This window comes from Bidens hawaiensis, unplaced genomic scaffold (genome assembly GCF_021521415.1).
Source record: "Bidens hawaiensis isolate Kalapana, Puna unplaced genomic scaffold, B.hawaiensis_p1.1 tig00100283_1, whole genome shotgun sequence".
Taxonomy (NCBI): domain Eukaryota; kingdom Viridiplantae; phylum Streptophyta; class Magnoliopsida; order Asterales; family Asteraceae; genus Bidens; species Bidens hawaiensis.
Genome location: NW_027504675.1, coordinates 1 through 8684, shown reverse-complemented (window position 1 = coordinate 8684; position 8684 = coordinate 1). Strand labels below are relative to the sequence as shown.

The 8684-nt window shown below is 36.9% G+C and overlaps 1 pseudogene; it reads left to right on the top strand.

Moving 5' to 3' along the window:
- The first annotated feature begins 1683 nt into the window (after positions 1-1683).
- Positions 1684-8088, top strand: LOC143608137 (uncharacterized; annotated as a pseudogene).
- Positions 8089-8684: the final 596 nt, after the last annotated feature.

Genomic DNA, 8684 nt, shown 5'->3' with positions numbered 1-8684 from the left:
CATTATATGTGCGCACCGCAAGCAGGGCGTAAACCCTCGACCTCATCAAACTTACTAACAACAGCCCCCGAGGTCTCATATTCACCAAATCGACCCTTAGGTACTCCCTAGAATAAAGAATTCCCAAATTACCCTCGGAAGCACTAGGTGATACCGATATGCGTTTAAGAGTCGTTTAGGCCATTAACATTCAACTCAGCCCCGTGTGGACCCAACATGATAAAATCACAGCCAACAAGTCCACACGACGCAACACGAGTCAAATGGGTTGGTAACTCGCAAGTACAACGCACCAACTACTCAATAAACGAAATTGCGCGTTGTACCGACCCCTTGGAGTAACCGACAACCAATTCAGCCCCATAACTTATAAAAATGAATTTTGAACAGCCCGTACATCAAACCGAGTGTCCCCGAGCTGAATTGGTCGTTTATCACTTCAACCCTTGCGTTAAACGCGCCAAACTACAATTCTAGTCAACCGAACATAACAATCAAACTACAACTAGTTGATCAACTTATCGAACACCTATGAACATGATCTTTAAGTATGATATACGGGACATACCTAGGAAGACTGTGGTGCAAAAACTCACTTCAAACAGCCTTGACAAGAACACAATTTAACATCCACCGGTTAAGCCTAAAACGAACCTATCGATCAATAACAAGTAGAATGTGCAGATTTTAGCATGCGAAGATGCATTTAATTACATAGGATAACCTTTGAAATAAATTATTAAATTTTTACCAGAATTTAATAAATGTCTTAGGTTTATAAAAATATTTTTATAATATTTTTCTAGTGGACACAAAAATTATAAAAATTCCTCCAACACAGCAAGATACGTGCAGCTATTTCAGTGCGCAACAAAATGGTTTTATTTTTATAAAATTCATTACCAAACCAAATTAAATGATTCTAATTAGGTTTGATTCTTAACTCAAAATATTAAGTTCCAGAAGTGGAACTAACTAATTTGGACTTGTTGAAAAAGAGTTATGATGTCGGGAAGATAGACCAGAGTCCGTCATCCCGCATCAGCTTTGACACTCGATTTTATAAATTCATAAAAACCATTCAAATCTCGTCCAAAAATTACATACTATACCTTTCTGGAAACTAGACTCAAAGTAGAACATCATGGAATCAAGAATTGATCAAAAACAATGGATTATCATCGCGTTACAGACCCTACAATAAACGTATACGAATCTGTCAGCAAACTGTTATCATCAAAACTCAACCCTAACGTATTCGATAACGGGTTTAATGGTGAAAAAGACTTGCATGGACGATAGACTAACCTTTAATTGAAGTTTTACGCTCACGAATTGGCTGGAAACAAAGAAAAATCGTAGGGGGGGGGGGTTCTCTTGGCCGATCGGCTGCGCCTAATGGTGCTAGGGTTAGGATTTTTTATTTTTTATGATATAACAAAATGTTACACACTAGCCCTCAAAGTTTAAGGGATATGACAACTTGGAAGAAAAGGTTAGATAACTTAACGTACCGGGAAGATGGTCGGGTCAACGAAAGATGCCGGATAACTCCCAAGAAATATACATACTCTACATGTAGGAAATCTTTAAACCGAAAAAAAAAAGTAGCGGGCGTTACATGCATGGCAGCAGGCGGCCGAGTACGTTGCCAATGATACGCCCTGGAGCTGATGCTTCAGTATGGCTCGATCAGCCAACCGGGAGCTGATGCGGGAGGTTTACTCCATGATACGCGTTAGGTATGTTTATCTTCTTAATTATGTTATTATTATATTATATTATATTATATCATATTATATGATGTTATTATTATATTATATTATATTATATTATATTATATTATATTATATTATATTATATTATATTATATTATATTATATTATATTATATTATATTATATTATATTATATTATATTATATTAGGTTGCGCGCGTCGGGTACGCCAGAGATTCCGATGAGGGTGTCAGGAGCCAACACGACATGTGCGGAGGTTTCTTTCTGCATGTTCGGGCTGACCGTCCACCTCTCCATGAAGGAGTTCGCGGTGGCTTTTGGGTTCTTGGCTTATATACATAGGAGGAGGAACGCCTCCCGATCTACACGCAGAGCATCTACCATATGTCGGACGATGACTTGCAGGTATGGTGTAGCGCCATCAGCGAGCATCCATTCGGGGATAGGGCCTTGGACACCAAGGCTAAGGTCTCGACCATTAGGGATCCGTTGCACAGGTATGTTCCTAAAGTGTATTATATTATATTATATTATATTATATTATATTATATTATATTATATTATATTATATTATATTATATTATACAGGTATCTACACTGGCTGATTGCGACGTCCGCCTCGGATCGTAATCAGGGCGTGGAGCACTATAACCTCTGTGACCTGTTTTTTTTAGGTGTACACTGACCGACATAGATTACAACCTCGCTAGGGGGTTTGCAGAATACTTTGCCAGCTATTACCACATGCAGGCACGAGGGTCCTTGATGGGTGGCACGTACGTCACCCAGTTTGCGATCTCTCTGGGCCATGGAGGCCTGGTGGATGGGCTGGCTATCCCACCGACCCCTCCGCGCCCGCTGGACCGCAACCATTGCATAAGCATGCACATTCTGCATTCGTTCGACGGGCCCAACGGCCCGTATGACCGACTGGTGGCCGGGGTAGGGGCACGTGCCCCCTACGTCCCATGCCTTTAATTCAGTCGTCCCCGTTCGCGACAGCGGAGGTGCATGTCGTCGATCAGCCTGTCGACGCGTGGGAGGGGGCCGACGGGGATTCGGACGATGGTGGTGACGCACATGAGGATCCGGACGCATATGAGGTACATTTTAATATATTATCGTTTTATGGTTTCTTTTAATTCGCCTGCTTATTAAACATATTTTTATTGTTTTGTTGTTAGCTGCGCCGCAACACGTTCCACGTACATATCGCGCGGCGCGTTTGGATCCCGTCACCGACGCTAGGTTACAAGCCGTTGAGAGTTTGTCGCTGCGCACGGAGCAGGGGATGCTACGACAAGAGGAGGGGATGATGTAGAAGGCGCGCCAAATTAGCTGGATTGTTCGCTATCTGGCGGCGCAGCAATCAGGAGAGTACTACCCCCGCCAGTTTTGACCAAGTGGCGATCACGTCTAGCGTGAGAGGCGGCCAGGGCGACGACGTGGACGCCGCCCGTGAGAGGTCGGGGTCTAGGCGCAGGGCAGACGACGACGACGATGTCGGCGACGTGGCATTTAGGGCCCCCGACGACTTTGACTTCGGAGACTTCATATAGATTTTTATGTTTAATTTGTTGTATTTACTTTTATTTGTATATTTTATGTATGTAATACTTGTTTTGGTGTATATATATGTGTTAATTGTTTTGACCGAACTTTTACCATACGATCTAACTACGAAATGCAATTAGTTATTAATATTAAAAACAATTTATTACTTTGTTAATATAATATAAAAAACAATTTATTTATTTTATTAATTTATCATTAAAAACATAAAAAATCAAAATGACACATATAGACCCTATCGATGAATATTTAAGCTTGTCGGATTGTTGGGATGATGGTCACTTACCATTGCTTAGTGACAATGGATATGTGTTGAAGTGAATACAACTATGGTTGGTGGTGGTGGCCGACGGTCAAGACAGTTGGAGTTTGAAGAAATCGAGAGGAGTTTCGAGATGCCGATAACGAAAGCAGCCAAGAAATTGAATGTTTGTTAGACAATGTTTAAAGAGATGGCCTCTTAGAAAGCTTAAGAGCATTAAGTCCCTAATTCAAAACGTTAAGGTAAGTTGCTATAATAGTGTAATACAAAATGTTAAGGTAGGTTACTTTGATCATCAATGCTCACACATACACACACACACACACATTGAAAGTTCGTTTGGCAATGTCAATTGTCTCAAATAAGCCCTGCAACTGAACACCCTTTGCCAAATTTCAAATCTCTAACATTAATAATAAATAATAAATAAATAATATTAATAATAATAAATATTAATAATAATGATAAATAACAATAATAATAACAAAAGAAAAGAAAACAAAGAAAAAAAAGGAAAAAAAACATAATAAAACAAATTTGATGGTGTTTCTAGAAAACCCATAAATACGCCGTGTATAACCTTATACACGACGTATTGGTTAAGTTTTTAGCAAAAATGGATGGTGGCCCTAGAAAATCCGTATATTTAATACATCACGCAAACCATCACTCATACTCCACCTTCTTAGAAGTAAATATTTAATACATCACGCAAACCACCATCACTCACACTCCACCTTAGAAGTATTTACTTCTAAGGTGGAGTGTTAGTGATGGTGGTTTGCGTGATGTATTAAATATATTTACTTCTAAATATTAAATAAATGCGTAAAATTATAAAATTACCCTCATGTGTTGTGCACATGGTTAAACTTAATGAGAAAAATTAACTGGGTTAAGGATAAAGTACATAACGCGATAGAGTTTTTAAACGTAAAAAATGTTTTATGGCATTAGTCTTTGTAAATGACATCCAATGAAAAATTATGTAAACGTAAAGGACGAATTTTACTATTCTGTCTTCTAAATATGTTTATTTTAATCTAACTTTTCTTCCGTATTACCATATTTATGTGTGTTTTTTAAATATTTAACTTTTGTCCATAATAAGGTATACGAGTTCCGTTACTTTTTTCCATCAACATTAATGCCGCTATTGATTTGAACGTAACTAATTTATTTTTTTATGTTCGTATGATATGCTATACAAGTGTCACCAACGTTTTCTGCGTCTACATATTAGTTTTTTTTAATAAAGTGTAATCCGTACGTTAAAAGCTAGTTTTAAAACTAATTTATATTCTGGGTCCCATTGGATGCATCTTATCCCCTCTACCTGTAAATCAACTGGTTGTTCTAGATCGTTGTTTCATGGCTTCCTCATACTTCCTAAGCACCTGCTCTTCTTCTTCTGCAACTATTCCCAAATTACCCTCTTCCTCTTCGTTTGAATCCTGGGGGTATAATGGAATTTCACTCCCTAGACCTCCATTTGAGTCCAGAACGTATGCCAAATTTGACAAGTTTGAAGGTCAAGACACTTTCCAAGATATTATTGCATCGCCTTCACTTCAACAAGTTGACAATGATGATGACAGGTCAATTTGGTTTTTTTACAGTTGGGTTTTACCAAGTGGTTTTAATTTTTAAATATGCTAGCTTTTTCAGTTTTTCTATACTAACCTATTCGTATTCTATTCCATTCTGGGTGGTTACTAATTTAATTTTTGAGTACCGTGACTAACCGATGCCAACCGTATTCGTGTAGCTTGACTCATAAGCTGTATTTGTTTTATTATAAGCTACTGTTTTATGCGTTGCTAGATTAATTTTTTAATTTATTGTCAGTATCGTAACGTACCAACGAGTGCATACTAATGCACCGCTGCAACGCGATGGGTACAAATCTAGATGATGTTATAGACGGTTGTTCATAAGCCCTTGGCTCAGCTCAGCTCAGCCCGGTTTTTAAAGGAAAAGTTATTAAATACACTTCACGTTTCTGTTTAATCGTTAAAAACACGAACACTCACAGGTTTCATACCGAGCCAATTCAAGCAAGCTTTTTCCAAGCTACGGTCTTTTTGGACAGCGCTATTATAAACATTGGACCGACAGTCGAATAACTTATTTGAATTGTGTATTTTAATTAACAATCTCTTTGAAGTATATAGGACCATTAGCAAAATATTAGAATTTAGGATGTGTTTCGTTGTAGCAGAATTTGTTGGAATTTCTGGTGAATCCTTTACGATTGTTTCCATTTCTTTTGTTAAATTTCATGAACCGAAAGTACCCTTAGGTCACAAAAGCAATATAACCAGCAATATTTCTTGAAAATATGCCAAATTGTGGGAAAACCAGCAGAGTTGCACAGGCTGACTCTTTGAGTCAAATTTCAAAATCATGTTGATTTTGGAATGTGAAGTTGCATGATCATTGCAATGTAATTAAATGGCATCAAATTTCTATTTTTAGTAAGTGATCTAAAGTTACTTATTCAAAATCTATTCCATTTCTGTAGTTGAAAATTTGAAAAGTGATAATATGTTTTACAGACCTCCAAAGTCAAACTAATCTCTTGTTAGAAATTGACCGAATAACCTTTGAGTGTATGTTGCAAAACTGTCTCTTTGGTATCACACGCTAAAATCTTGAACCGTAAGAATTTCATAAGCACATGAAGACGGTGACAACTGTCAAACATGGTGTTAAATATAGATATTAGGTTATTAGTATTGCATAATTAGAATTTATTTGTATTTAGCCAAAGGGCCTGAGTTAGGCTTTTCTAGGTTTCTAGTTTTTTTTCCTGTATACATTGAAGGTTCCTTCCATTGTAATTACAAGATTCGGATAAAATGTAGTCCGATGTACACATAGTATTTGGTCCGTGTTCTACGAGATGAGGCCTGCATTTGCATTTCATTCTCCTTACATCATACAGACGGGACCCACAAAATGAGGATTTTTGTTTGTGTAGGATCTTGACACCAACTGAGTCCTTGTGTGCTACTGAATACAATTAATGTTTTTCAGTTGCTTGCCTCCGGATTTGGAGGGTGCGGTTCGACAGTCTAGCGAAGCAAGTGCTGCATTCGTCTCTTCAGGAGGAATGAGAGCCATTGTATGTACTACATAATATATCCATTATTTTCTATTATGTTTTTGTGACTTCAGTTTATCTTATTATAGTATCAAACCTTTTTTTTTTTCAACTTGAATTTTTGTTAATTGACATCTACTACCGTTAGTTTTATTATTATTTTTTATAAAGTCATTTAAAAAAATAAAACTAAATTTGTGCAGGTTGAGCTCTTAATCCCACAGTTGCAGTTTCTTGATGACGAAGGTGCACAAGGTGAACTCTGGGAATTATCAAGAATTTTTGTTGATACACTCATTCAAGAAACAGGATGTGAGGTTTGTACTGCAACTTATTGCTTTATCATTAACAGTTTTTATTTGATTGAATTGTGGGTCCCACGTGTCATTCTTAGAGAGTAAAAGCAATATTTCCTGATGCTGGAGCTGCTGCACTTCTGAAATATAGGTGGAATGATGCCACTTTTAGTTTCGCTAGGTAATTGTTTTTCATAATTACCGTTTGGTTAACAACGCAAAGCGTTTGGTATTAAACAATACCTTTTATATCCAGCTTAAGTGATAGAAAGCCTGTTGAAAAAGAAGATGAGATTGTAGTAATGATACTTCCAGATTATCAGATGTTGGAATATGTAGAGCGAATCGCGTCTGATCTTTCAGATGACACGGTAATGCTTAATCCTCTCACTTTCACTAATTCAGATTTATTATTGTAACAATATAGTTTTGTAAAATGTGTTAGTTATTATTTATTATAAACAAAAAGTGAACATACAAACTATCATATAATCAGTCTTTAAGCTTCATATGTTATATTCTAATACATCTATAAATAGTTTATTTATCTTGCATTCATGTCATTCTAGCCATGACCTCTCATTATGTGGAACCCGCATCTTATTAGCGAGGACGTTGGAGTTGGATTCAACGTTCGAAAGTTGAGAAGATACTTCTTGAGGTAACTTTCTTGAATTTTGTAAGTACTTATTACTCACATATTGAATAAGGGGAAAGAAATGGTAAGCATTTAGATACATTTCGAATCACATTAATATTACATGTAAATTGGATTACATTGAAACAGAAGGCAAGCGGGCAACAAGCTGCGCCGCTACTCGACGGTTTGCTGTGCTTTTTAATAATAGCATTTTTGTTTCATGTGAATCGCGCAGATCTTTCACGACGGTTTACTCGATGAAACCTCTACCTACGGGTGCTGTGTTTAGATGTTATCCCGGGTAATGTATATGTGGCAGCCATTTATTTGTCAAACATTCGTCCCTTGTGTAACACGCGTTTTTGCCCGACACATGAACAGCTCATGGAAAGTGTTCTTTGATGACAAGGATCGACCAAACCGCTACTTACTAGCCAAGGAAATGATTAGCAAACCAGACTCAGAAGACCTTGAGGTTGGTACATAATTAGGGGCTATTTGCATAATATCATATCGAGCCGTAAACCAGACTCAGAAGACCTTGGCTGGGTTTGTAAATGAGCCAAGGTTGGGTCGCTTGATAGGCTCGTTTATGTTAAACCCAAAATTTTTGTACATATAATAGTTGCAGTAGTAACATATAAAAATAATGAAGAAAACAAAAATAATACAAATAATATATTGAATCCACCTCTCGATCTTTTTTAAAAAATAATATACATAATTTTATAATTTATCTAGTTTATAAATTTGTATTATGTGTATGTTAGAATTGGGAGAATTACATATATCCCCGTATTAACTTACCTAAGAGCATTCTCAACCCATCCCCTAAAATTATGTGTGAAGGAATTTGCAAATTGTAAGGTGGGTTTGTGAGTGGTTGTGTAAATTATAGGGTGCAGAGAGAAAATGTAGTGATTTTTTGTAAATTTGGAGAAACTTTGTTTTCCCTAGTTATTTTTTAATATTTGTTGAATTTGTTGTAAGTAGAGGAGAGAGAATACCTGTAATGATAAAGGTATAAAGAAGTTATATTTAATTGAACATGAGAGAGAAATGTAGTGTTTT